The 22865-nt window shown below is 40.9% G+C and overlaps 1 long non-coding RNA gene across 1 annotated transcript; it reads left to right on the forward strand.

The window, feature by feature from the left end:
• Nucleotides 1-43: 43 nt before the first annotated feature.
• LOC129711637 (uncharacterized) lies at nt 44-19435 on the forward strand. The gene is made up of 2 exons (XR_008725881.1): nt 44-391; nt 19360-19435. It is a non-coding gene; the product is annotated as an uncharacterized LOC129711637 (long non-coding RNA).
• The last annotated feature ends 3430 nt before the right edge of the window (nt 19436-22865 follow it).

Raw genomic sequence — 22865 nt, forward strand, 5'->3', positions numbered from 1 at the left:
TGCCCCTCACAGAATGCTGACCATGGACATTTGCCCCTCACAGAATGCTGACCATTTGCCCCTCACAGAATGCTGACCATGGACATTTGCCCCTCACAGAATGCTGACCATGGTCCTTTGCCCATCACAAAGATAACGCACCGAGTCCCACATCCTTTTTTGTTTTGATCATATGTATTTTGCTGGAGCTAAACAAAATCAAGTGTGTCTAAAACAAATCCAAATAGTGGAAATGCCGGGATGTTATTTTAAAGGAGCAATTAATTATTCGGAGCAGTTTGCATCACAATTTTTTTTTAATCGAAGAGACCCGGTGGGAAGGGGCGTTAAACATTGTGCTGATTGCTTCAACCGAAACGAGCCGAGCTTCGGGAGCCATCTTCAGGCAGAGGTAATGTTTCGCATTTTAAATGAGGGGCGACATTTCCAGGGGTCGGGTGGTCCGAGCAGCAAGTCCCTCCGCCTCTCACTGATCATGGCTTATATTTGAACGAGCCAATTGCATGGAGGACCGGCCCCCGGCCTGCTCGGCCCAGCCTGGAGCGCAGCCAAGCGGATTCACCACTCAGGCTGGTTGATGCCTTCACACCAAAGATCAGCTTCACACCCGGTTTATTGAAAAACCCCAGGAATGAAACTAACAGCGATGAGTTGGGGATATTAAAAAAAACAAATGCCCATGTTCTTGTCAAGAGCAAATGTTTAAAACAATAAGCAATAATAATATGGCTTCATTGCCAAAACAGGTTTACAGGTTTCCCTTTATTGTCATTCAGACCGAAGTCTGAACGAAATTTCATGCCTGTCATACATACATACATACAATACAATTAAAAAAAACAACAATAAACACATATTAACATCCACCACAGTGAGTCCACCTAGCACCTCCTCACTGTGATGGAGGCAAAAGTCTTAGGTCTGCAGTCTCTTCCCTCCTCTTCTCCCTCTGCGCTGACGCGATACCCCACCGGGCGATGTTAAAACAGTCCCGCGGCTCAATCACCGCGGCCCGGGGTGGTCGAAGCTGCCATCCACCAGTCCTGCTGACGCAGCCGCTGGCTCGCGGCCGAACCCCGGACTCAGGTCACCGCCGCCAGAACGCCGTCCCAGCCACCGGACCACCGTTCCAGCCCCGAGCCGGATCGCCCTCACGTAAGTTACCATCTCAGCCTCGCGCCAGGCCGCCCCGACATGGGTGCCGGTCCTCCCTCGGGCTGGGCCGCCCCGACATGGGCGCCACTCCTCCCTCGGGCTGGGCCGCCCCGACATGGGCGCCGCTCAATAACAGGAAAGTAGAAAGGAATTGCATAATATTTAAGAGACAATTGTACAGATACAAGGATAGGACACAAAATGCTGGAGTAACTCAGCGAGACAGGCAACATATCTAAGGAAAGGTCTCGACACAAAAAGCCACCTATTCCTCTCCAGAGATGCTGCCTGTCCTGCCAACACAGATACATGGATAGGATAGATTTAGAAGGTTAAGGGCCAAGCGCAGGCAAAAAAAAAAATGAAATGATTCAATTTATTGTCAAGCGCAGGCAAGTTAGTGGGACTAATGTAGATGGAGCATGTTCAGCGTGGGCAAGTTGGGCGGAAGTTGCCTGATTCCACAATGTATGACTTCATGAGATGCTGATTTACCCAAAAGGACACAAAGTGCTGGAGCAATTCAGCGGGTCAGCGAAATTCCCTGGAGAACATGGATATGTGACGTCTTGTGTCGGGACCCACCTTCAGCCCATTGGGATGAGGGGTGGAAGAAAACTGGGAGGAGAGGCAGGCCAAAGTGTGGCAGGTAATAGATGGACACAGGTGATGTTTGATAGGCAGAAAGTTGAAACGAAGGCAAGAGATTAAAGTAGAAGGCGAGTCAAAAGGACTGAAGAGTTGCAAATTGTGAAGTTAGAGGAAGGAACATAGGGGAAGGGGCGAAATAGCTGTGAGCAGAGGGGCACGGGAGGGGAGGTTAGTTAGAGGTTACCTAAAATTGGAGAATTCAATGTTCATATCAATGAGTTGTAATCTATCCAAGCAGAATACGAGGTGCTGTTCATCTAGTTTGCAAATGGCTTCACACTGGTGATGGAGGCGACTCAGGACAGAGAGGTCAGTTGGGAATGGGAATGGGAATGGGAGTTAAATTGGTTAGTAACTGGGAGAAACAGTGGGCCTTAACAGACTGAGCATGATTGTTCAATGCAACAATTGTCGAGTCGATGCTTGGTGTTGCTGATGTACAGGATCACTGGATCCAGTAGATGCAATCAGTACAGAGATGCTTGCTGCCTGACCCATTGAGTTACTCCAGCACTTTATATCCTTACAGGAAAATATTTAATGGGAAGCTTTCCATGTTTGGAATACATTCTACCACAAAGAGAGTAAAGAACAAATCCAAAATAAAAAAAAGTGTTAGAAACACTCCACTGGCCAAGCAATATATGTGGATATTACTTTACGGCCAACTTTAAGGTCTGGGACAAAAACAAATGTTCCAAAATGTTTAAGTCTATCGTTTACTCAATACCGATCTCTCTAAACACTCTCTTCCCAATACTGATTAATCAAGCTGCACCAATACCAATGAAGAATGAAATCAGAATGGATTCTGCAGAATAAATCAAGGATTTTATGTTGATGTTAGCGATAAGAGTTGCCTCCCTGTTTGCCGAATAAAGCCAAGGAACATTACGGGGCAAAACTGCACTCTCTGGAGCCATAACTTGCATCAAAAAAGACGGTTAGAGGTTGTCATGTATTCATCTCCAGGTTGCTACTGTAGGACTTCTTCAACTGCTTCATCAATGTCCTTCATTCCATCACGAAGTCAGAGACGGGAAAGCCAGTTGCAAAACAACGCAGCCCATGCCTGCAAGTTGCAAGGTTGGACAGCATGGGCCAACAAATGACCAACAGCAATTATTCAATAAAATTGCCAAGAAATGACCCATCATCTCCAACAAGAGAGAATTAGTCACAGAATCATAGGGAAATTGAGACCGACTCCATGCTCTTCAGCCAACCATCAATTCATCACCCATTGACACTAATCCCATTTTGTATTTGCTCCCATCAACTTTTTACACATCTTTGGAATGTTGAAGAAAAATCAAGTACCCAGGGGAAACACACATGATTACAGAGTGAACATGCAAACGCTATGTGGATAGCACCCAAGGTCAGGTTTGAACCTGGCTCTCTTGCACAGGATAGCGACAGTTCCATGAGCTGTGCCACTGCATCTTGATGTTAAAGGTTAATACTGTTAGTGAGTTCCTTATTTTAGGGGGGAGGGGGGCAAGTTTAATCAGAAACGTCATTGACTAGTCATAAATGCTATAAACAGAAATGCTTGGATACCGTGCAACGTGACTCACCTCCTGACTTCCCTGGATCTTCCTACAAACTGCAAGGTACAACTTAGAGGAGTCTGATGTAATACTTTCTCCTTGGTGTAGAACTGCAGTATCCCAGTTTCAACCATAGAATAGAATACTTCCTAAACTTGTGATCTCCCACACCAAGGAGAACGATAGCAGATGCACGGGACCTTGCTCATGGTCCCCTACAAACCAAATACCATTCTGAACTGGAATTATAATGTGATTCTCTGTTGTAAATCCTGGAACATCTTACCTGACAATATTGTAGTAGGTACTTTCAACTAGTGGAATGTAATTGTTCACCACCATTTTTCTAAGGGCATTTAGTGATGGGCATGAAATGCTGACCTTTGCTTGATGCTTACACCTGTAAATTAAGTTTTTTTTTTAATGAGTTAGAGAATAAAATGGGATCGGTAGATGCCACAATGGAGCTAGCATATAGCCATGCCAACTGTGCTCAAAACCTAAGCAAATTATCTCAGGCACTGGATTCTTCTTCCAACTACATCTTTCAAAGGGAAACATACAGAGTGCAACAAATAGTTCTCTGTATTGTAGCTCATCAGTTCCATAGAAAATGTCCACAATGGCACAGAGGCAAATCAGACAGTCCAAGCTTATGAAAGGGGTATTCAGAAGCCTGATAACAGAGGGGAAGAAGTTGTTTAGAAGGAAACAGGTCCTTCGGCCCACAGTCCACACCGACCATCAATCACCGTGGTATTATTATCATATTATTAAAACATATTACCGGGGTAATTCAATGTTATCCCAGTCCCTACACACTAGGGGCAAATTTGCAGAGGCTAATTAACCTACAAACCCAAACCTATTTGGGATGTGGGAGGAAACCCGAGCATCTGGAGGAGACACGGAGAGAACTTGCAAACTCTGCTTAGACAGCAACCGAGGTCAGGATAGAACCCTGGTCTCTGATGCTGTGAGGCAATAGCTCTACCATCTGTGCCACTCTGTTCCTGAGTCTAGTGGTATGCGCTTTCAAGCTTTTGCTCGATCGGAGCAGGGAGAAAGTGAAATGATTGGGATAGGACAAGTATTTGATTATGTTGTTTGCTTTACTGAGGCAGCGTGAAGTATAAATTGAATCAATGGTGGGAAGTGTGGTCCGTATGATGGACTGGGCTACATTTACAACTCTGTGCAATTTCATGCAGTATTGTGCAGAGCTGTTCCCAAACCAAGCAGTGTTTTCTATGGTGCATCTATAGAATTTTGAGTCTTGCAAACATACCAAATTTCCTCAGGAAGTAGAGGCATTGGTGTGCCTAATTGGCTGTTGCATCAATGTCAAGAGTCCTGAAGTTGATAAACTAGCTCATTTGTTTTACTGATATTGAGGGGGATGTTATTGTTCTGAACGGTGTTACTATGATCTCTATCTGGTTTCTTAAGGATTAGGTTTATTATTGTCACCTTTACCAAGGTACCGTGAAATGCTGTGTGTTGCATGCTATTCAATCAAATAATCCTAATCAAAGATAGACACAAAAAGCTGGAGTAACTCAGCGGGCCAGGCATCTCTGGAGAGGAGGAATGGGTGATGTTTCGGGTCGAGACCCTTCTTCAAACTCTAATCAAATTCTGTTTCGTCATTGTTTGTGATCTGGCCCAACACAGTGGTGTCATCTGCAGAATTGTAGATGAAGTTAGAGCTGAATGTGGTTGTACAGTCGTGAGTGCACAGGGAGTAGCATTGGGGACTTACATGCAAAGCACCAATATTGAGAATTATTGTGAGGAGGTGTTGTCACCCATCCTCAGTGATTGAGGTCTGTGGGTCAGAAAGTCGAGGATCCAGTGACAGAGGGGGGAGTTGATTCCTACGTCCTGGAGTTTGGAGATGAGTCTGGATGGGATTGTGGTGTTGAAGGCAGAGTTATGGTTGATAAATAGGAGTTGAAAACATGTGTTATTTAGGTGGTCCAGTAATTAATTTACGACCAGGAAGATGGTGTCGGCTGTAGACCAGTCGTAACGATAAGAGAACTGCAGTGGGTCAAAGTTGACTGGGAGTGCCATCACCAGTCTCTTGAAGCACTTTGTGATGGTGGATGTCAGAGTCACTGGACAGTAGTCATTAGCGCACATTATCTTACCTTTCTTTGGCATTGAGATGATAGCGATCTTCTTGAAGTGGACGGGGACATCAGCATTGAGTAGTGAGAGGTTAATAGTGTCTGCCAGCTAATCATCACCGGTCCTGAGGATGTGCTCAGTTGCTTCCTGCAGATTCACTCTCAGTGAACCCGGTCCGCCACCGTAACTGCTCAATGGAAAGAAGAATAGGAGCAGGCTCTTCTGTAGTTTCAATAGGATCATGGCTGATCCAATATTACTCACGTCCACTTTCCAGACCAGTCATTGATTCCTTTACTGATTATAAATCTATCAGTATCATCCTCAACCCAACAGCTCCCTGTGCCAAGGACTACTAATCCTCAAGAAATTCCTCATCTCAATCTTAATTCTGGGATCATGCCATCGGGCTCTAGATTCTCCCATGAGAGGAAATATCTTCTCACCATTTACCCTGATTAGTCCCCTAAGAATCTTATACTTTTCAATAATATTGGCTCAAATCTTTCTGAACTCCAACAAAAAGTGTTCCAACCTGTTTAACATTTCCTCACAGGACAATGCAACCTCCTCCAATGAAATATTATCTTTACTTAAAGATGGGGAGCAATATCTCTAGATATGCAGAACTCTAGATATGATCTTTTATATGCATTGTACAGTTGCACTAAGATATACCGACTTTTACACTCCAACCTACCTGAAATATGGATCAACGTTCCAGTAGATGTCTACGTGACCAGATGCATTTGTGTACCTGTTTTGTCTTTCGTGCACAAGGATCCCTAAATATCTTTGAGCTTTCTGAAAGGTTTTCTATGTGGATCTTGTGCAGGCAGATGTGTTTAGTTTATATTGGCATCATGTTTGGACCAGACATTGTGGGCCAAAAGGCCTGTTCCTGTGTTCTATTTAAATATCGTTGTTTCTTCCAAAATGAAATAAGAATGTTCTTACATTATGCATTATTTGCCAACTTTTTTCCCCCTCACCTAACAATAACTTTCTGTAGGTACACAAAAATGCTGGAGAAACTCAGCGGGTGAGGCAGCATCTCTGAAGCGAAGGAAGTTGTTCTGTAACTTTCTGTAAGCTGTTTCTGACTCCATGCAACTTGTCTTCCCATCTTTTCTTATATCATTCTGGCTATCATGCATTCACATTCTCCCTCCAAGTCATCAGTATATATAGTAACCCACTGCAGTCTCAGCACTGATCCCTGTGGTACTCTCCCAGTCATGGTTGCCAACCTGAAAATGATGCTTCTATTCCTGCTTGCTGCTTCCTGCACCTGAGGCAACTTATAATTCATGGTTATGCAGATTCTGCTTGATTTATGATTTTAAATCATGTTTTGCACAAACATTTTGGGCCGAATTATGATATTCCAAATGTACTGGTTATTTTCCTAATAACCCGATTATGAAGAAAGATAGCATCTCCACCAATTTGTAGGAATCTATGGACCATGAACACCTGTGGCCAATGCACTTGGGAGCACAGAGAAGACTTGTGTGAATTACTGAATTGCCAGTCTCATGTGTGGAAGAATTTGGGGTTCAGACTTTGGCTTCATTAGCCACCTCAACTTGAAAATGGAGGTGGTTATTCTTAATGTGGAATATTGATGCCAAAGGAAAAGGAGCAGAAAGAGGAGGAAGTGGAGGAGGAATAACAGGAGAAAACGAGGAAGAATTGATTTTTGCAACATTTTTCACCCCAATATGCAAGGCATGATTGCCTGCTTTTTACTTCCATCCTTTTTGAGGCGTTGTAATGGCAGTTTTCCCATCTTCTGGCACTTGTCCAAACTTGAAGGACTTATGGAACATTTAAGCTAATACATGCAACAGCATTGCAGGCACTTTCATAGAATGTAACATTATTGGAACCTGGGGACTTATCAACTTTTCACTTCATTAGTTTACCTAATACAATTTCTCTAGTGATGGTATTTAATTCCTCCCTGTCATCATTTAGTATTACTAGGATATTCACAATATCATTCACTTTAAAGATTGATGCAGCATTTCTGCTTAACTCCTCTACCATCCCTCATTTTCCATAATTATTACCCCTTCCTGTTTATGTACTTCAGTCTTTTTCATCATTTTTATGTTCCTTGTTAGCTTAACCTCAGTTTTTTTTTTCATTGTCCTCCTTTGCTGAATGCAAATCATCCCAGTCTTCATGTCTTCCCCCAACCTTTGCCTCCTTATACATCGTCTTTCAACAATATCCTTCTTCTTTTCCTTGGATAGTTTCTCTGTCATTAGAATTGTTCCGTTACTGGGATATATTTCTGCTGAGTATCCCGAGTTACCGCCAAACATGTCTGCCACTGCTTTCCTGCAATCCTACTTGCTCATCTCTTGGCCCTGCTCACTTTTGCCAACTCTATTCTAATTTTATTGTAATTTCCCATTTGCAAATTGGTTATTTTGCATTCTCAATAGAGTATATAATATAATATGATCTCGGCAATCTTTGAAATCTTTTACTTTGAGGTACATTATTAAACGTGCCACATCACCCATGGCAGATTCTGAATCGCCTGTTCCTTCGTTGGCTCCATAATAGATTGCTCCAGGAAATTATCCCAGATGCATTCTCTGAATTTATTTTCATAGCTACCCTTCCACTTTGATTAACCCAATCTAAAGATGATCCAAGTCTCCCATATTTATTGTTCAGCTCCTTTTACACACTCCCATTATTTGTTGATAAACATTCTAGCAGCGTGGCTACTGTTTGGACATCAAAACAGTTTACTGGATTTAACATTATCTACGCCTAGCCTAATTATTTATTTTCTTATTAACTGCTAACCCACCATCTCTTTCATCCCATCTGAATTTTCAAATATTTCTGAATATTGAGTCCCCATCTTTGATCGCCTTGCAACCATGTTTCCACAATGGCTATCAGATCATACTACTGAGCAAAAAATAAACTGCTGGAGGAACTCAGTGGATCAGGCAGCATCTGTGGAGGGAAATGGACAGATGATGTTTTCGGTCGAGACCTTTCTTCAGACTTTAGTCACATACAGGACGGTAATTGTATTATCTTTTTGATTTTTCTTGAAGGTTACTGGAAAAACATTTATTCAAAGTCTAACAATAATAATTGAACACATGGCCTAAAAGAATGTTCCATAATTTTGTATAAACTGATAAATGGCAAACGTACCTCAAGAGAACCACAGCTGCTTGTTATTTTATAATTACTTCACAGACCACCAGAATATTTGATAGGATAACCTGGAAGATCACCAAATTTCACAATTGCTGATCAATTGCATTCTCATTAGGATCTCCTATATTATATTATCAATTAAAAATGCAATTGCAGTATACACCAGGAAAGCTTTACCTAAATAGATTATTTGAAAAAAAGTGCCCCGAAGCAGCTGCTCTAAAACTCAACAACTTTTAATAATGGCATCTTTAAGATAACTTTTCACTGAAATGGTTGTAAATTGTTAAAGGAAATCCACCACTGCTGACCGTTCTAATAGCAGATGAATCTAGGGCAGCACGTTGACACAGCTCGTAGAGCTGCTGCTTCAGAGACCCGAGTTCGATCCTGACCTTGGGTATTGTAAGTTTTCCTCTGGGTGCTCCGGTTTCCTCCCACATCCAATACATGCAGGTTTGCAGGTGAATTGGCTTCTGTAAAATTGCCCTAGTGTGTGGGGAGTGGACGTGAAAGTGGGATAACATAGAACCAGTATGAAGAGATAATGGATGGTCAGCATGGACGAGGTGGACCGAGGGTATTTCTAAACTAAATTCTCTTCCAGAGCCCCTTTACTTCATTGACTTTATTAAAACCTGTCACTTTGATAGTCCAATTATCACCTTTCTGTTGTGTTGTGTGATGATCCTGTTGATGTACAGTGCTCTCCATAATGTTTGGGACAAAGACCAATCGTTTATTTGCCTCTGTACTCCACAATTTAACATTTGTCATAGAAAAAAAATCACGTGGTTAAAGTGCACATTGTCAGATTTTAATAAAGGCCATTGTTATGCATTTTGATTTCACCATGTAGAAATTACAGCTGTGTTTATACATAGTTCCCCCATTTCAGGGAACCAAAATGTTTGCGACACAGCTTCACAGGTGTTTGTAATTGCTCAGGTGTGTTTAATTGTCTCCTTAATGCAGGTATAAGAGAGCTCTCAGCACCTAGTCTTTCCTCCAGTTTTTCCATCACATTTTGAGTTTCATTGCTGCTTATCAACATGAGGACCAAAGTTGTGCCAATGAAAGTCACAGAAGCCATTATGAGATTGAGAAAGAAGGAGGTTCCCGGAGGTTTTTGTCAAGTCTCCCTACCTGCTTCCACTACCTGCAACCTCCAGCAACCACCTGCAACCTCCGGGAACCGCACGGAAACCTTGGGTGGGGCGCAAAGTCTCCAGAGGTTTCCGTTCAGGTTTCCTAAGTGGGACAGGGGCATTAGAAACATCAGCCAAACCTTAGGCTTACCAAATTTATCTGTTTGGAACATCATTAAGAAGAAAGAGAGCACTGGTGAGCTTACTAATCGCAAAGGGACTGGCAGGTCAACGAAGACCTCCACAACTGATGACAGAAGAATTCTCTCTATAATAAAGAAAAATCACCAAACACCTGTCAGACAGATCAGAAACACTCTTCAGGAGTGGATTTATCAATGACCACTGTCAGCATAGGACTTCATGAACAGAAATACAGAAGGTACACTGCAAGAGTGGACCTGGATAGACTCGGATTGTACTTGCTAGAATTTAGAAGATTGAGGGGGAATGTTATAGAAACTTACAAAATTCTTAAGGGGTTTGACAGGCTAGATGCAGGAAGATTGTTCCCGATGTTGGGGAAGTCCAGAACAAGTGGTCACAGTTTAAGGATAAGGGGGCAATCTTTTAGGACCAAGATGAGAATTTTTTTTTCAGTGTTGAATCTCTGGAATTCTCTGCCACAGAAGGTAGTTGAGGCCAGTTCATTGGCTATATTTAAGAGGGAGTTAGATGAGGCCCTTGTGGCTAAATGTATCAGGGGGTATGGAGAGAAGGCAGGTACAGGATACGGAGTTGGATGATCAGCCATGATCATATTGAATGGCTGTGCAGGTTCGAAGGGCCAAATGGCCTACTCCTGTACCTATTATCTATGTTTCTAAGAGGCAAACCAATGGTTAGCCGCAAAAATAGGATGGCCAGGTTACAGTTTGCCAATAAGTACTTAAAAGAGCAACCATAGTTCTGGAAAAAGTTCTTATGGACAGATGAGATGAAGATGAACTTATATCAGAGTGATGAGGGTTGGGGGGGGGGGGGGAGAGGGGGGGGGGGGGGGGGGGGGGGGGTGAAGGCAGGTGGAGAGATGGTGGGAAAAACGGGAGCACAGGGAATAGTTGAACCAGTTGTCATCTAATTGAATGACAACAATTGTTCAAGGGCCCAATTGGGGGGAGAGTTCCTTTCACAGCGTGTGGGGAGTCTGTGCCAGGGGTAAAGTTGTGGGGAGGGCAGGAGTGTTGAGAAGGAGGGGGTCGGGGATAATGCTAGTAACTCACCGCTGCCGCAGCTCTCCGGGCGCGGAGCCACTGCATTGTAGCCGGGGATAGAAGCAGCTCGGGAGGCAGCGAGCGGCTGCCGGGACCCGACAGCAGAACTGGCCGCCACTTCAGCCGGCCCGCTTACCTCTGGCAGTGCTCTCCGTCTGAACACCTCTTACCTGCCGCTCGCATATAAGCCACTTCCTGCAAATCCTTAAATTTCCACAGCTGAGTAACCTCAATCTCGCTGTTGGAATTTAAGGATTTGCGGGAAGCGGCTGACATGAGTGAGGCCAGTGAGCGGCAGGAGAGTGTTTTTTCGACAGAGAGCTGCCAGAGCCGAGCTGGGGCCGGCAGAAGGCGCTGAGGTGGCGGCCGGTTCCGCTATGCAGCCCGGCAGCCGCTCGCAGCCACCCGAGCTACTTCTCCCCCCCCCCCCCCCCCCCCCCCCCCCCCCCCCCCCCCCCCCAATGCAGTGGCTCCGTGCATGTGGGTTACTGGCATGATCCAGATCCCCTCCTTCACAACGCTCCTGCCCTCCCAGCAACTTTACCCCGGACCATACTCCCCAAACGTTGTGAAAGGAGCTCACCCTTCACCCCCACACCCCGGGAGATATGGTATTTAAAAACATCACCAAGAAATGTACTTACCACATCATTGGTACACAAGCTCCATTTTTCTCTCTGTTTCCCAAGATACATTAAAATAATGGCAATCCATATTTGAAAACCCCGCCAAGAAACTAGCGCTGCGCATGCACAGTAGGCTGCTGCGCCTGCGCAGTTCTGCAAAGGCAGAATTTCAGCTGCCTTCAGTCCCGCTTGAGATTGACGGCTTGAAGCAGCACTGACTGTACACGGGCTGCACAGACCTTCAAGGGTTACAAGCGCTGCGGATGAAAGGCACGGAGAATTATGCCCACCTATGAGATCGATCTCTTAGATAGGCATAATTCTCCCATGTTATAATTTTAGTCAGGGTAGGCAGTGCCTACCCTTACGGCACGTGCCTGCATTAAGGTCACCTGGATGTGGCAAGTAATGGAAGATATAGCCATGTGGGAAAGATGCATTAAGACAAAAGGTTAACCAAGCAGCCTTCAAGGTTATGATGTTGAACCAATTTTCTACAGAAAGCTTGGGACAGGAGGGCTGAAGTTACGAGGTGCTGGATGGTCTGGGATTCCCCCCTCCCCCCCGGAACGAAAATGTCTGAGTGGTGACCTTATAGAGGTTTATAAAAGCATGAGGGGTATAAAAAAGATTGTCAGTCTTTTCCTAAATCAGAGGAGTCTAAAACCAAGCTGTTCAGCTAGTTACTACTTAGTAGATTTAAGATGAGAGGGGAATATTTAAGGGAAATCTCAGAGGCAAGTTTTTCCCAATATAAATGGTGGTGGGTATATAGAACGAGCTGTTAGAAGTGTTGGAGGCGAGAACAATTACAATGTTCAAAATACATCTGAACAGGTGCATGAATAGGAACGTTTTAAGGGATATGGGCCAAATGGAGCCACAAATGTGACATGCTCCATAAGACTCCTTGGTCAGCATGGGCCAGAGGGCCTATTTCCGTGCTGTATTATTTTATGATTGCTACCTGGTTAATCCTTTCGTTTTGACTAATGACATGAAAATGGAGAACCTTGACGGAAATAAACAAATTCAATCATTAAATAATCCAGTAAAATACGAGTTATTACCAGAATTTGTAAATTACCATTATGTTGGTAATTTATCCGTTTTAAGGTCTTATACATTACAATTTTGAAATCATACTCGTTATGGTGTGGAAAGATGCCTGGAAAATGGGGTGTTGAAAATATTTGGTTCCTGTAAAATAGGTTAATGAGATAATCGCTGACCAGTTCAGTCCAATATTAATGGGTGGTGGGGGAAGGAAGAAACTTTCTACCTAGGAGATACGGTAGAAACTGCAGATGCTGCAATCTTGAAAACATGAAGAGCCGGAAGAACTCGGGTCAGGCAGTATCCTTCGATGAATGGACAGGCAATGTTTATAGTGGGGGGTGGGAACCCTTCTTCATGCTGTCTGACCCGTTGAGCTCCTGTGGTACTAGATGTTTTGTTCAAACTTTCTACCTCATTAAATAGTTAGAATAAAAAATGATTAATGATTGAGGTAATGTAATTAATAATATGTTATTTTTTCTAATCCTGTCTACTTGGAATGAAGGACTTCATTTATGCATTGTACCTCGAGAAATAGGGGCTACTCTACTCTGGAAAATACACTGGGGATTTAATCCAGAGTAACGTTTGTTGAGTAAATGGTTAAGTAATCATTGACATTGGTTGGGTTTTAGTAAGCAGAGTACATAGGTTTTATATAAATTACAACACAGTCAGTTGGGATTTTTTAAGTGCAGTAAATTACTATCTATAATGCATTGCCCAAAATGATGCTGGAGGTAATTGCCAATTAATAGATTTAACTTTATTTAACAATTATGGTGTTAATTACTTTATACAAGCTGAATTTGTTTTAAGATACATCATTTAATTGCACACCGTTTTCAAAGTAGTGAATTATACTTTCACTCTTAAAACGATACTGTCAGAAAGCAGGCTGGCCTTTCAGACCTCATCACTCACAACATGCTATACTGTTTGGAGCAGCCACGGCATGAAACCTCAAGGTTATTGTCAGCTGCAGAAGGTAATATTGCAAGCAGCAGAACACAATGCATGGGCTATGTCAAAAAGCAATTTGGCCCAATAATGTGTTTCTATCCACAAAAAGCAGGATTGAAAAACTGAATGCCTTCCATCTATTTCTGTTTCTAAATTACTTTTAAAACGAGTTATAAATTTGAAATTATACTTAATTTATCATTAGAGTACACTAATGTCACAACACTGGAGGGTGATCAGCCCATTGTGTCTACGTCTGTAGACAAATTTCTCAGCCTAATCCCATAATCGGATACTGAATCATTTGCCACGTAGATCACTTTTCTTCAACTACCCAAATCCAAGTGCTTCTTAAATGTGATAAACAGTTTCACTACCACCGTTTGAAGGAGTTAACTCTAAACTCTCACTATTGGTTGGAATAAATCTCTTCCCAAAATCATCTCACAAATCCTTATATAGTTTACTTATAATTTTGCTCGTTAGTTTTTGATCCTTCTGCAAAGGAAAATAGCTCTCCTTACAATATCTGGATCCCCTTGTGATTTTACAAAAGTCAATAAAATTTGTCCTCAGCCTTCTCTCTTCCAAAAAAAACCTCTGCCTTTCCAATGTTTCCTCAAAGCTCAAAAGTCCTGGAAAATCTGCACAACACATTGTGCAACCATTTTATTGACCTCCCCTGCAACCTCTAAATGTCTGCGGACTTGCACATCTATCAGTGCCCCAAATACATTTAATATGCACTGCTTTGTTGCATCTCACACTTTTCGGGATCAGTCCAAATATATTTTCCGGGAGTTAAAGGCTTTCCTCCTGTCAGCCACTTAACCAATTTTTTATCATTTGGAAGCTTTCTAATCCTCTACTTTGTTTAGAACATTAATACATTATTAAAAAGAACCAATTGAGCCCTGTCAAATCCCTTCCCTGTTACAAAAACACCCATCACCTACTATTTCCTTCCACTGTGCTATTATCTGTTCAAATTTGTCACTCCCCCTTGGACATTATGAGCACTTATTCCTTTCATTGGCCCGCAAGCAGAGCCTTGTTAAAACCTTTGCCAAATTCCATGTTGATTTATTTCCAAGCACACCACTTTCATCGACACTTACCTCCTTAGAAAATACTCTCAAGTTATTTACAATACCTTCCCTAACAAATCTGTCCTGCTACTGGTTAATCTATGTCATTCTAAACTGAACATTTATATTGTCCGTCAGAATTAATTCTAGTTATTTGCTTAATTCTTAATAACTGGCATGTAATTACTTCATTATTTGGCAGCGCAGTCCTTTAGCACCTATCCTTTAGAACCATTCCGGTGGCCCAATCGGAGTAAAAATGTAAAAATTTACCAGTTTTGTATTCAAGGACCAACAGAATCCATATTCTTCCATTTACCAAATTCAAAATCATTTTATCATATGCACAGGTATATGCAATTAAAAGCACACCCTGGCTTGTAAATTCATGGTTGTTTCATAACCTCCCTATCATCACATATAAACACCGACTAGAATCCCTCTTTAAATTCACCTGCTTTCCAAATTCTCCTCAAAGACTTGACTTCTTTCATTCATCGTGTATGTTTTCCAATGTCTTAATTGAAAGCATAAGGTATATGTTTTCTGAAAGTTACAACTATTGAAAGAAAAGTCATGTGTGATAGGAGCAGAATTAGGCCATTTGGCCCATTAAGTCTACTCCATCATTCAATTATGGCTGTTCTATCCCTCCCTCCTAACCCAATTCTTCTGCCTTCTTCCCGCAACCCCTGACACCCGTACTAATCAAGAATCTTTCTGTCTTGGCCGTAAAAATGTCCAGTGACTTGGCCTCCACAGTCCTCTGTTACAAAGAATTCCACAGATTCACCACCCTCTGAATAAATAAATTCCTCCTCATCTCCTTCCTAAAGGAATGCCCTTTTAATTCTGAGGCTATGACATCTAGACTTTCCCACTAGTGGAAACATGGACACTATCCAAGCCTTTCACTATTCGGTAAGTTTCAATGAGGTTTCCCCTCATTCTTCTAAACTCCAGCAGGTACAGGCCCAGTGCCATCAAATACTCCTTGAAGGGTTCAAATTTATGTTAGTCCAGAGAAACAAGTTTCACATTCTGGGCTTTAAAAACAATAAATGACACATCAGACTGAAACATGTCTAATTTTATTCATAGCTATAATAATCATAAGACCGTAGCCAGTAATGGTATTGTATCCTGTGAAGTGCAGTATCATTTGAAACAAACAAATTGGTACCTTGGTCTACTTTATTTTCATTTGTATGTAATTATAAAGGGAAAGACTTTAAAGATTATCAAAATTACTTCCACATGAATAAGTCGTCTTACCAGATAATTTGTAAATTTGCTAACAATCAGGTTGTCAGACGAGCAGTTAATTTCTGATTACCTATCCATAGGGTTATTAAGACTGCTCTGATCTTAACTGCGTTAACAACCAGACTTACCCATCAACATCCATGCCAGTTCCTATTGGAGGCACAACGACCCCTACTAGCTGGAATATGAAGCATCACCAACACTTTCCATTGGATCTCCACGGTTTCCATTTACCCACCTCATCTCCCTTGATTGTCCCATACTTGTCCTTCCTTTCCCATCAGATTTCATCATCTGCAGTCCCTGGTTACCTCCACCTATCACTTCCCAGCCTGTCGTTTTCACCCCACCAGACTCCATCCACCAATTCATCTTTCTCAATTGGACCCACCAATCATGTCAGCTCTTGCCCCACCTCATCACCTCTTTTTACTCGTTATCCCTCCACCCCTTGAGCCCAGATGCAGGGTCTCAACCCAAAACATTGATTGCCCACCACTCTGACCTGTTGGGTTCCTTCAGCAGTTTGGTTTTGCTCCAATTCCCGGCAAGCTTAACAATTTCTTCTCATTGTGATTGACTACCTTGTCTCCATCCTCTGCCAAATTTGAGTTTATTCAAAATTCTGTTGCCCATAACCTTCCAACACCCCAATCCTTTCCACCATCTACAAGACTCAAGTTAGTATGAGAGAACTCTTCACATGCCTGAATGACCACAGATCCAACAGCAATTGGGAAATGTAATGCTATCCAGGACAAATCAGTCCCTTGGATTAGACACCATCATTAAGACAGAATGGTGGCAAACTGTACTGCACTGGTTACTCATTCAGGGCAATCTAATGGCAGCACAAGTTGATTTCCCTCCAAGTTGCATACCATCGTACTGTCATTCTTTCATCACCACTGGGCTTTAAACCAGTAAGTACCTCCCAAAGAACATTATTAGAGAACCAACAGCTGAGTTGTGGTGGCTGCAGTGCTTTCCATGTGGTGACTTCCTCACCATCTCCTCACATCCCCATAAACTAACAAAGAAGCTCATGTGTTTCACTGATTTTGAAATGTCTCAAGGACACTAAAGGTACTAAATTAATTCAAATTCACTTCTAAAGAGTTTGAAAGTCTGCACATCCATTCATTTAGTTTACTTTAACAATACACTCTTCTAACCTCAAAGAATTCTTTTAAAATCGGCATACAAAATTTGTCTTTTATAAACTCGTTCTGGCCTTCTTTGGTTAATCTATTTTTTCTAAGTAGCAAACATATCGTACATTTTGATGGATAAAATACCTTTTTACGATTACGTAATTTTCAAACATATTTTCACACCTTCTCAGGATTACAAGAATCCCAGAACAATATAATGTACAAAACTTGATTTTCAAGACATCACAATGAACAAATGCTTAGATTTTAGAAATGTCCTCAGTGTCTTGCAAAACACATTATCCAAGAGCAAATCAGATGAAGTTGTGAACCTGTTTGCCACCTGGTGACTACTGCAGGAATTGCAGTATATTCAGAGGAGTAACTAATTTTTCTGCCTTAAAATCCATCGGTTATTATTTTCTGAATGTGATTAGGTTTCAATAATTTTGATGCCTATGTTGACATAATGTCAAAAATTTCAGTGACAGAAAACATTCTATGTCTTTAACCAAAGTACAAAGAGGGAGAATTAATTGTCATAGCAGGTGCAGGAGAGGAATAAAGTAAATAATAGAGTAAATGATAATATATATATAATATATATATAAAAAATAAATCAACATCTAACAATTCATAACTAGATGGAATGAGATCCCACGCATATAACCGTCCACATCCTGACTAATAATGGTGATGTTAACAAATAACTCATTGTTAAACAGGCATACCCTTTAACTGAACTCCATCAGTTTTATGGGCACAGAATTAGCAAGGAGATGTGCTTTATTCACAAAATTAACATTAGAGATACTCAAAATTTGAACAATTTATTTAAGTTTTTGCCCCTCATTTTAAACTACCCTGTTGATAAAGTGCACCGATAAGTGTTGTTTAGATGTCCCCAAAATGGCCAATTACACATCAGGAGGGAGAATGTGGAGTGACAGCATTTTTTTATTGCTGGTGCAATTTTAAAACACTATCAAATTGCTGTTGATAGTTTCTTGTTTCACTGCATGCAAAACTTTCTAATACACAATTACGGAACTTGTTTAAGAGGTGCAAATAATTATAAATTGATAAATTCCCAGAAGATTTATACTTTGTATTTACTGTCATAGTGGAATGCCTGGGCTGAACATGATTCGAAGTTAAACTAATCTCTGCCGTCTCCACGTGATCCATATCCCTCCATTCCCTGCACATCCATGTGCTACTTAAGTGCTGCCATTGTATCTGCTACCAGCACCAACAGCCTCGGACCCTCGGAGATAGACCCTCAGACTATCTTTAATCGGACTTTCTCTTGCACTAAATGTTATTCCCTTTATCATGTATCTGTACAACCGTGGATGGCTTAATTATAATCATGTATTGCCTTTCCACTGACTAGTTAGCATGCCGCAAATGCTTTTTCACTGTACCTCGGTCCTTATGATAATAAACTAAACAACAGCATCTTCTAGACACCACCCACTCTCTGTGTGAACAAATTGACTGTCCACCCTAACTATGCCTCCCATAATTTTAAATACTTCCATCAATTTGTCCAACCTCTCCTTATAGCCAACATCCTCCAATTCAGGCAGCATTCTGGGAAGCCTCTTCTGCACATTCCACAAAACCTACACATCCTTCCTGTAACAGGCAATCATAACTGCACACACTGTTCCAAATGCAGCTTAACTTAAGTTTTATAAAGTTGCAACATGATTCTCTGACCCTAATACTCAATGCTCAACCAGTGACGGCAAACATCATATGCTACATTTACTACTATCTACTAGTGTTGTCATTTTCAGGGAGCTATGGATTTAGACCCCAAGATCTCTCTATACATCAATGATGTTAAAGGACTTGGCATTATCTGTATACTTTCCCTTTTCATTTGATCTCCCAAAGTGGAACCATCATACTTGCTCGGATTAAACTCCATCTGAACATTTATTCGCCTAGATCTGTCACTGATCAAATTCCTGTTCTATCCTTTGACAGCCTTCCTCACCGTCTGCAACTCCACCAACTTTGGTGCCATCTGCAAATTTACTACCCAATCCATCTCTATTATGTTTGTCGTTCATGTATAATCAGCCCCACATCAGTTTCAAAAGTACATTTCTGTAACCACTCAAACCTTGTTCTCTCTAGGTCTTGAAAAACACGAGGAATATAAATTTCAGAGTCAAAGAGCCCTTGGAACCACATATAAGCCTAATGATGCAGAGTGCCAATAAAAAGGGAAAGGAAACAAAATAAATCAGACCATCAAGGTAAATGCCCCTTAAATAAATCCTGAACATGGTACATTTGTAATTTACAATTTTTTTAATTGTCTATTGGAGAGTCTTCACAACTTACGATAATTTAAGTTCAATTTTGATGCACCCATTGGGTGGAAGCAATTCTAGTAAGTTTACAAATATTATTTTTAGTGTCAAATATTAGATGGAGTAAGATACTTAATTCAATACTTAAAGATTGTTACCAAATTCCATAAAGGGGCTGTCCCACTGCGGCGACCTAATTGGAGAGTTTAGAAGAGTTCAGGAGAGTTTGAAAAAATGTCATGTTGAAGACCTCCTTCGACTATGTTGAAGACTAGCTTCGGGAAAATTGGACACCGAATAGTGGAGAGTGAAGACAACCTCCTTCGATCTCCTTCGACTATGTTGAAGATTATCTACGACTTCCTTCGACTACCTTAGATTACCTTCGACTACCCTCGATTACCTACGAATAACATGCCGACCTACTACGACCTACTTCGACTAAACCTACGAGTAAAAAAAGTATCGAATTTTTCCATGGTGACCTTTTTTTACTCGCGGTCATTTTTCAACATGTTGAAAAATACGCTGCAACCTAGCTGAGGCTTCGAGTACGCGGGGACTACTCTCGAGCATGAAGGACAGTTACAAAGACCTCCTGGGACCTCGTGTCGACCATGCTGCGAGTACGAGTCGAGGGCAAACTCGCCAGAACTCGCGGATTAGGTCGCCGCAGTGGGACAGCCCCTTAAGAAAGGCAATGGAATCACTATTTTACATAGCTGATCTTGCATGCAGAAAATTCAGTAATTAACTTTCATATTCATTGCAGTTAAAGGAAATAAAATCAAATTTTACTGCACTTTGTACGAAAATTGAGTTTCATTTAATAATCAAGTGAAGTGCAAGGTCCTGTAGGATTCCATTTTAAATGTTTCCATGTTTCCAGTGTTTAATTATATTCTGTCATGTTCATAAAAAGCGGCATTTCAGAACTGCCAATTAAGTCTGGTTTTAACAACAGCTGCTGTAAATTCTTTATAAAATGGAAGCAGTTTCCTTAAATCTCTGACATACGAACCATTCTTCTGTCTCATAATAAGCTGTGGCAGGCAATGCTTTGAGTTCTCTGTAGTTAGACTGAACATACATCATCTGATTTTTAGCTCACAATAACTGAATTTCTAGTTCTTGTGCCCTTGAAGAACACCGAACGGTTCTACGACTGGATACATCTTTGTCAGAGCAATTATTTATAAACCTATAGGATAAAGCTGTGCTGTTTGAACTAATAGTTCTCAACCTAGAAGAGGGCAGATACATTAGAGAACACAAGTACATCACACTAATGTGTTACTAAATTACAACTTTATCTGGCAAAAGATTACAACCGAGTGAAAAGATAATGAAAATAGGATACAATACTTTATACAATTTGAACATTCGTGAAGCACCATTCATGCATTTAGCAGTTTTGTTTGGCTCTTTAGAATTAAAAAGATTGATGAGGTTAATTATTCTTCACTTTTAATTATTTAACATAGTAAATCACAAAATGCACAAATACTCACATTTTCTTGATCCATAATGATGCAGCTCATGCACAAGCATGAGAAATGAGCCACTTCTGTGACTTTCTGTCAAAAAAAAGTTAACCACAGAATTTTCACACCACATGAGATGTTGTTACGAATAGAGAGCCAGGCTAATTCCCTTAAGTATTTATTGCACAAAGCATACCTCAACGTTTGTAAGGATCAAAGTTTTCACAATGCACCAGAGTTAAGTTTTACTAATGAGCAATTTGGACCCACCAAAGACTCCATTAATACAGAACCCATTGTGGTATTACAAACATAGGAGATCTTCTACAATCCAGTTTATTGTCATTTTACAATGATCCTGTAGAACTAAAGTTTTCATTCTTGATGCTCAAAGAACAAAATGAGTAGTTCTCAATTCTCACATTAGCTGTTTTACCATTTCATCTGTGTAAGCAAATTGTCTGATGGGTATATGAGCCTCTATTTTGTAGATACAATAAATAGTTTAAAGTCTTACGTTAATTTCCTTGGGTTACGACTTCCGGAAGAAGTCATATGGGAAGTAGAATGCATTAGCTAAGAGTTTTAACTATTTTGATTTGGACATATTTCAATCCATCGTGTATACATAATATTCCCTGTGGGCTGATACTCAACAAGGCACGTTACATATTGAAAAAAGTGAATAACAGTCCATTCGCCACCATGAATAACTTATGCCATTGATGAATCAATATGACCTTTACATCTTGTCTTTGTACTAATGAACCATTGCCAATACACAATTTGGCAGTTAAGTGCAGCAGCTTCATTCAGAGCAGAACCACTGATCATGCACAAATCCGAAAGCAGGGAAATAAAATCCACCCAGCATTTATTACCAGCCTAGAACAGTTTTTAATTCAAGTTATACAGTTATTTAATGGCATCTCAAGTCTGGAACATTATCTTCATAAGCATTCCAATAGCCACTTGCATTGAAGCAAGTTTCAAAATCATAACTGATCCATGTTAAGCTTGGCTTTTCAAAACCAATTTTCAAATAAATGCACAAACTGGTACAAGTAAAATCTAGCATTAATCTACGAGTCGCTGTTTCAAATCAAACTAGTAACTCATGAGATTAACCAGAAAAGTTTAAGGAAAGTGCTGTTTTACATGGTAATATCCTCGATTTGCTGTATGTAAAAATCAAGGCAGCAGTTTCTGAGAAAGTTTGCATTTCTGCATGGGAATTGTAATCCTTTATTTCAGAGACTCTGACCTCCTAGGTTTTTCATTTCTTTCATAAGATCCAACAGCTCTCAGATCACAGGTAGAAAGTTTGTAAGGAGAAGGGATCCTCATTCGTGCAGCATGTTTTAAAAAAAACAAACTTGTCATAATCCAATGACTGACCCGTGTCAGCCAGCCATTCGACACGACTTCTGCCACAATTATTAGCATTGCATCCACTGCACTATATATTACAATGAGGTAACAGAGTACAAACTGATGTGCAACCGGTCTTGTGATAATTAATTTTCAGATAAACAGCAGTTTTTTTTTTTAGTTTTTTTTTTAACTTGCACGGTTTGTTTTTATTTAGTTTTGAAAGTGAAAAGATAGTAATGAGTCTTTTTTTTAAATATTTCTCTTTATGTATTTACAAGCTTTTGAGTAGGTCTATAGTTTGAAAGTATTACAAGCACTTCCTCGGTTGAATTTTTGTTTTGTACAAGTTCTCCATATTCTGCAGTTCATAATGAATGGGCTTGGAAATTCGGGGAGCATCATCTTCCAGTTGAATGTTATGTACATTTCTAGAGCAAGCTGAAGCAGGCAGGAAGGATTACTGGTACAT

Source organism: Leucoraja erinacea, chromosome 30 (genome assembly GCF_028641065.1).
Source record: "Leucoraja erinacea ecotype New England chromosome 30, Leri_hhj_1, whole genome shotgun sequence".
Lineage (NCBI taxonomy): Eukaryota > Metazoa > Chordata > Chondrichthyes > Rajiformes > Rajidae > Leucoraja > Leucoraja erinaceus.